This window comes from Palaemon carinicauda, chromosome 19, assembly GCF_036898095.1.
Source record: "Palaemon carinicauda isolate YSFRI2023 chromosome 19, ASM3689809v2, whole genome shotgun sequence".
In the NCBI taxonomy this organism is placed as follows: domain Eukaryota; kingdom Metazoa; phylum Arthropoda; class Malacostraca; order Decapoda; family Palaemonidae; genus Palaemon; species Palaemon carinicauda.
The window spans coordinates 66,092,203-66,100,527 of record NC_090743.1 but is presented as its reverse complement, the minus strand read 5'-3'; positions in this window follow the sequence as shown (position 1 = coordinate 66,100,527).

The window sequence follows — 8,325 nt, the reverse complement described above, 5'->3', positions numbered from 1 at the left end:
GTTTTAGTTTTCTATAATATGGAACTGATACTTTCTGAGTTCCAGTTTTCTATATGGAAATGAGAAATGATACTTTCTGAGTTCCAGTTTTCTATATGGAAATGAGAAATGATACTTTCTGAGTTCCAGTTTTCTGCAATATGGAAATGATACCTTCTGAGTTCCAGTTTTCTATAATATGGAACTGATATTTTCTGAGTTCCAGTTTTCTATATGGAAATGAGAAATGATACTTTCTGAGTTCCAGTTTTCTGCAATATGGAACTGATACTTTCTGAGTTCCAGTTTTCTATATGGAAATGTTAAATGATACTTTCTGAGTTCCAGTTTTCTACAATATGAAATTGATACTTTCTGAGTTCAAGTTTTCTATAATATGGAAATGATACTTTCTGAGTTCCAGTTTTCTATATGGAAATGAGAAATGATACTTTCTGCGTTCCAGTTTCCTACAATATGAAATTGATAGTTTCTGAGTTCCAGATTTCTATAATATGGAACTGATACTTTCTGAGTTCCAGTTTTCTATATGGAAATGAGAAATGATACTTTCTGAGTTCCAGTTTTCTACAATATGGAATTGATACTTTCTGAGTTCAAGTTTTCTATATGGAAATAAGAAATGATGCTTTCTGAGTTCCAGTTTTCTATATGGAAATGAGAAATGATACTTTCTGAGTTCCAATTTTCTACACTATGAAATTGATACTTTCTGAGTTCAAGTTTTCTATAATATGGAAATGATACTTTCTGAGTTCGAGTTTTCTATATGGAAATAAGAAATTATACTTTCTGCCTTTCAGTTTTCTACAATATGAAATTGATACTTTCTGTGTTCCAGTTTTCTATAATATGGAACTGATACTTTCTGAGTTCCAGTTTTCTATATGGAAATGAGAAATGATACTTTCTGCCTTTCAGTTTTCTACAATATGAAATTGATACTTTCTGTGTTCCAGTTTTCTATAATATGGAACTGATACTTTCTGAGTTCCAGTTTTCTATATGGAAATGAGAAATGATACTTTCTGAGTTCCAGTTTTCTACAATATGAAATTGATACTTTCTAAGTTCCAGTTTTCTAAAATATGGAACTGATACTTTCTGAGTTCCAGTTTTCTATATGAAAATAAGAAATGATACTTTCTGAGTTCCAGTTTTCTACAATATGGAATTGATACTTTCTGAGTTCAAGTTTTCTATAATATGGAAATGATACTTTCTGAGTTCCAGTTTTTTATATGGAAATGAAAATTGATACTTTCTGAGTTCCAGTTTTCTATAATATGGAACTGATACTTTCTGAGTTCCAGTTTTCTATATGAAAATGAGAAATGATACTTTCTGAGTTCCAGTTTTCTACAATATGAAGTTGATACTTTCTGAGTTCCAGTTTTTTATATGGAAATGAGAAATGATACTTTCTGAGTTCCAGTTTTCTATAATATGGAACTGATACTTTCTGAGTTCCAGTTTTCTATATGGAAATGAGAAATGATACTTTCTGAGTTCCAGTTTTTTACAATATGGAATTGATACTTTCTGAGTTTCAGTTTTCTATAATATGGAAATGATACTTTCTGAGTTCCAGTTTTCTACAATATGAAGTTGATACTTTCTGAGTTCCAGTTTTCTATATGGAAATGAGAAATGATACTTTCTGAGTTCCAGTTTTCTATAATATGGAACTGATACTTTCTGAGTTCCAGTTTTCTATATGGAAATGAGAAATTATACTTTCTGAGTTCCAGTTTTCTACAATATGGAATTGATACTTTCTGAGTTTCAGTTTTCTATAATATGGAAATGATACTTTCTGAGTTCCAGTTTTCTATATGGAAATGATAAATGATACTTTCTGAGTTCCAGTTTTCTACAATATGGAACTGATAATTTCTGAGTTCCAGTTTTTTATATGGAAATGAGAAATGATACTTTCTGAGTTCCAGTTTTCTATAATATGGAATTGATACTTTCTGAGTTCTAGTTTTCTATATGGAAATGAGAAATGATACTTTCTGAGTTCCAGTTTTCTACAATATGAAATTGATACTTTCTGAGTTCCAGTTTTCTATAATATGGAACTGATACTTTCTGAGTTCCAGTTTTCTATATGAAAACGAGAAATGATACTTTCTGAGTTCCAGTTTTCTACAATATGGAATTGATACTTTCTGAGTTCAAGTTTTCTATAATATTGAAATGATACTTTCTGAGTTCCAGTTTTCTATATGGAAATGAGAAATGATACTTTCTGAGTTCCAGTTTTCTATAATATGGAACTGATACTTTCTGAGTTCCAGTTTTCTATATGGAAATGAGAAATGATACTTTCTGAGTTCCAGTTTTCTACAATATGAAATTGATACTTTTTGAGTTCAAGTTTTCTCTAATATGGAAATGATACTTTCTGAGTTCGAGTTTTCTATATGGAAATGAGAAATGATACTTTCTGCCTTCCAGTTTTCTATAATATGAAATTGATACTTTCTGTGTTCCAGTTTTCTATAATATGGAACTGATACTTTCTGAGTTCCAGTTTCCTATATGGAAATGAGAAATGATACTTTCTGCCTTTCAGTTTTCTACAATATGAAATTGATACTTTCTGTGTTCCAGTTTTCTATAATATGGAACTGATACTTTCTGAGTTCCAGTTTTCTATATGGAAATGAGAAATTATACTTTCTGAGTTCCAGTTTTCTATAATCTGGAACTGATACTTTCTGAGTTCCAGTTTTCTATATGGAAATGAGAAATGATACTTTCTGAGTTCCAGTTTTCTGCAATATGGAAATGATACCTTCTGAGTTCCAGTTTTCTATAATATGGAACTGATATTTTCTGAGTTCCAGTTTTCTATACGGAAATGAGAAATGATACTTTCTGACTTCCAGTTTTCTGCAATATGGAACTGATACTTTCTGAGTTCCAGTTTTCTATATGGAAATGAGAAATTATACTTTCTGAGTTCCAGTTTTCTACACTATGAAATTGATACTTTCTGAGTTCAAGTTTTCTATAATATGGAAATGATACTTTCTGAGTTCGAGTTTTCTAAATGGAAATGAGAAATGATACTTTCTGCCTTTCAGTTTTCTACAATATGAAATTGATACTTTCTGTGTTCCAGTTTTCTATAATATGGAACTGATACTTTCTGAGTTCCAGTTTTCTATATGGAAATGAGAAATGATACTTTCTGCCTTTCAGTTTTCTACAATATGAAATTGATACTTTCTGTGTTGCAGTTTTCTATAATATGGAACTGATACTTTCTGAGTTCCAGTTTTCTATATGGAAATGAGAAATGATCCTTTCTGAGTTCCAGTTTTCTACAATATGAAATTGATACTTTCTGAGTTCCAGTTTTCTAAAATATGGAACTGATACTTTCTGAGTTCCAGTTTTCTATATGAAAATGAGAAATGACACTTTCTGAGTTCCAGTTTTCTACAATATGGAATTGATACTTTCTGAGTTCAAGTTTTCTATAATATGGAAATGATACTTTCTGAGTTCCAGTTTTTCATATGGAAATGAGAAATGATACTTCCTGAGTTCCAGTTTTCTATAATATGGAACTGATACTTTCTGAGTTCCAGTTTTCTATATGGAAATGAGAAATGATACTTTCTGAGTTCCAGTTTTCTACAATATGAAGTTGATACTTTCTGAGTTCCAGTTTTTTATATAGAAATGAGAAATGATACTTTCTGAGTTCAAGTTTTCTATAATATGGAACTGATACTTTCTGAGTTCTAGTTTTCTATATGGAAATGAGAAATGATACTTTCTGAGTTCCAGTTTTCTACAATATGGAATTGATACTTTCTGAGTTTCAGTTTTCTATAAGGAAATGAGAAATGATACTTTCTGAGTTCCAGTTTTCTATAAGGAAATGAGAAATGATACTTTCTGAGTTCATGTTTTCTACAATATGAAGTTGATACTTTCTGAGTTCCAGTTTTCTATAATATGGAACTGATACTTTCTGATTTCCAGTTTTCTATATGGAAATGAGAAATGATACTTTCTGAGTTCCAGTTTTCTACAATATGGAATTGATACTTTCAGAGTTCCAGTTTTCTATAATATGGAACTGATACTTTCTGATTTCCAGTTTTCTATATGGAAATGAGAAATGATACTTTCTGAGTTCCAGTTTCCTACAATATGAAGTTGATACTTTCTGAGTTTCAGTTTTCTATAATATGGAAATGATACTTTCTGAGTTCCAGTTTTCTATATGGAAATGAGAAATGATACTTTCCGAGTTCCAGTTTTCTACAATATGAAGTTGATACTTTCTGAGTTCCAGTTTTCTATAATATGGAACTGATACTTTCTGAGTTCCAGTTTTCTATATGGAAATGAGAACTGATACTTTCTGAGTTCCAGTTTTCTACAATATGAAATTGATACTTTTTGAGTTCAAGTTTTCTCTAATATGGAAATGATACTTTCTGAGTTCCAGTTTTCTACAATATGGAATTGATACTTTCTGAGTTTCAGTTTTCTATAATATGGAAATGAGAAATGATACTTTCTGAGTTCCAGTTTTTTACAATATGGAACTGATGGAACTGATAATTTCTGAGTTCCAGTTTTTTATATGGAAATGAGAAATGATACTTTCTGAGTTCCAGTTTTCTATAATATGGAACTGATACTTTCTGAGTTCCAGTTTTCTATATGGAAATGAGAAATGATACTTTCTGAGTTCCAGTTTTCTACAATATGAAATTGATACTTTCTGAGTTCCAGTTTTCTATAATATGGAACTGATACTTTCTGAGTTCCAGTTTTCTATATGAAAATGAGAAATGATACTTTCTGAGTTCCAGTTTTCTACAATATGGAATTGATACTTTCTGAGTTCAAGTTTTCTATAATATTGAAATGATACTTTCTGAGTTCCAGTTTTCTATATGGAAATGAGAAATGATACTTTCTGAGTTCCAGTTTTCTATAATATGGAACTGATACTTTCTGAGTTCCAGTTTTCTATATGGAAATGAGAAATGATACTTTCTGAGTTCCAGTTTTCTACAATATGAAATTGATACTTTTTGAGTTCAAGTTTTCTCTAATATGGAAATGATACTTTCTGAGTTCCAGTTTTCTACAATATGAAATTGATACTTTCTGAGTTCAAGTTTTCTATAATATGGAACTGATACTTTCTGAGTTCCAGTTTTCTATATGGAAATGAGAAATGATACTTTCTGAGTTCCAGTTTTCTATATGGAAATGAGAATTGATACTTTTTGAGTTCAAGTTTTTTATATTGAAATGAGAAATAATACTTTTTGAGTTCCAGTTTTCTACAATATGAAATTGATACTTTCTGAGTTAAAGTTTTCTATAATATGGTATTGATACTTTCTGAGTTCCAGTTTTCTATATGGAAATGAGAAATGATACTTTCTGAGTTCCAGTTTTCTACAATATGAAATTGATACTTTCTGAGTTCCAGTTTTCTATATGGAAATGAGAAATGATACTTTCTGAGTTCAAGTTTTCTATAATATGGAAATTATACTTTCTGAGTTCCAGTTTTCTATATGGAAATGAGAAATGATACTTTCTTAGTTCCAGTTCTCTACAATATGTAAATGATGCTTTCTGAGTTCCAGGTTTCTATATGGAAATGAGAAATGATATTCTCTGAGTTCCAGTTTTCTATAATATGGAATCGATACTCTGAGTTCCAGTTCTCTAAAGTATGGAATTGATACTTTCGTAGTTCCAGTTTTCTACAATATTTAATTGATTATTTCGTAGTTCCAGTTTTCTACAATATGGGATTGATACTTTCGTAGTTCCAGCTTTCTACATTATGGAATTGATAGTTTCTGAGTTCAAGTTTTCTATAATATGGAAATGATACTTTCTGAGTTCCAGTTTTGTATAATATGGAATTGATACTTTCGTAGTTCCAGTTTTTTACAATATGGAATTGATATTTTCTGAGTTCCTTTTTTGTATAATATGGAATTGTTACTTTCTGAGTTCCAGTTTTCTAAAATATAGAAGTGCTGCGTTTAGAGATCCAGTTTTCCAAAATATGGAAGTGACATTTTCTGAGTTTCAATTTTCCAGAAAATGGAAATGATACTTTCTACATTCCAGTTTTCCAGAATATTGAAGTGACACTTTTGGAGTTCCAGTTTTCCAGAATATGGACGCGATGCTTTCTGAGTTCCAGTTTCCCAGAATAAGTGACAGATTCTGACTCCCTTTTTTCCAGAATTGATATTCTTTCTGAGTTCCAGTTTTCCAGAATTGATATTCTTTCTGAGTTCCAGTTTTCCAGAATTGATATTCTTTTTGAGTTCCAGTTTTCCAGAATTGATATTCTTTCTGAGTTCCAGTTTTTCAGAGTTCATATAGATTCTGTTGATTGATTTCATCACATCCTCTTTGGAATTATACTCGCTTTACGTCTTGCGATCAAGAACCCTCACATTTTTCCAAAATTTCTCATATCTATTTCGGAAATCATTAAGTCCTTCCCTCGTATGTTTTGCTTAAAAGGGATTCCTTCCTAATCTCCTATTGTCTTCCCTTTTTCTGTTATCAACATTTGTCTATTATCCTTGTCTCTGTATACAATATCAGATATGATATTTTTGTGCTCATATTTACTCCTTACTTTTCAGCGAGGATTTTCCTTTTCCCACTCAGCTTGCAAAGATTTTCTTAATTTTCTTCTTCAAGGATTTATCGTTTATATATTATTTGTAGAATCAGTTACATATAATAGATCTGCGTTTCCATGCTGTATCTGGTACGATATCTAATTTGATTTCTATATTCTCATCTCTTATAAAGAAAGCGTTCTATTTCATTTTCTACCGTCTTTTTCGCTGTTACAGTTCTCCTTTTGTTCATCATGGCAATTCTCCGTTTAAAGAGTTGTGGTAGCCTATTGGAAACGTTCCCACCTGGCGATTCGCTGAACGGGGATTCGAGACCCACTCAAGCTCGCTAGTTTCGTGTAGTGTCATCAACCTGCCCATCCTTGTGACCTAATGAGGGGGGATTGAGGGAGCCTATAGGTCTACCTGCTGTGTCACCAGCAGGGTGTTAGGCGTTGTCCATATGTGTATATGGCCAGTCTCATGGGCAGTGCCCTGCTAGAGCTGTGTCTGTTCCTTACCTCCACCATCCATGACTGACCTCTACTGAAAATCTAACGTTTCACTTTATGAAACTTGTTCTCTGTTCAAGAACTATCATGAAATCTTTGAATTTCATACTACAAAATTCCGTTTGTTTTTTTGTCCATCAACCTCAGTCTAATCTTTCTCAGGTCATTCTATTATTATTATTATTATTATTATTATTATTATTATTATTATTATTACTATCTAAGCTATAACCTTAGTTGGCAAAGCAGGATTCTATAAGCCCAAGGGCTCCAACAGGGAAAATATCCTAACTAGGAAAGGATATAAGAAAATAGATAGAATAGTGAGCCCGAGTGTGCCCTCAAGAAAGTAGCCCAAAATACCTTGCATGTTTCTGTTGCCTTCGCAATTACTTAGTACTTGAGTACCCTTGCACTGAACTATTTCTAAAAGACATCTTTAAAAGAATAAAATTTCCTATTCAATTCTGAACAGAAATCTTCTTGTGATATTTATTTCATCCAAAAATTGTATAATTTTCCATATAATTAGACCTGAAAAGGGTGTTGTGTTTTTCTCAAGAGGGGCTCCGGGCAATCTTAAAGCAAGCACACAAGCTTGCCAGATAACAAAAACCAATATATCTATTACGTATAAATGCATGGCTTATTAATATCAGAAACTACTGTAGTCTCCTATCTTCTAGGCATATTATTTCATCTCGAAATTAAATATTTTATTCGAAATCTTTTTAAACTTTTAAAAGATGACATAAGATAGAAATATTCTATATCCTAACTTCATGTCTCTTCACTATCAAATAAACCCACATGTACAGATACACAGCTTAAGTTTACATTTATTCCCCGGCTCTAAAAGATATGAAATCATTGTAAAATCTTTTATAACTATTGGTTCAGGGGAATTGAATACTGCAAGGGCTTGCAATACACTTTGCGAGTCGTGGAAGATAGTAAAGTCATCCCCTATCTCAAAATGACTATTTTTCCAGTAACACTCGAAAGATTAAACTGTAAAACAAAGAGGTTAAAACAGCAAGCGCAGTGGGTTCGTACCGTTACAATTTTTATCAAATTAACCCTGGCGTCGGAATTGAAATGTTTGGAGCTTCTTTCTAAATTAAACTATGCGAAGCGCAGTTTGTTATAGGATGATGAGATGAGGTATT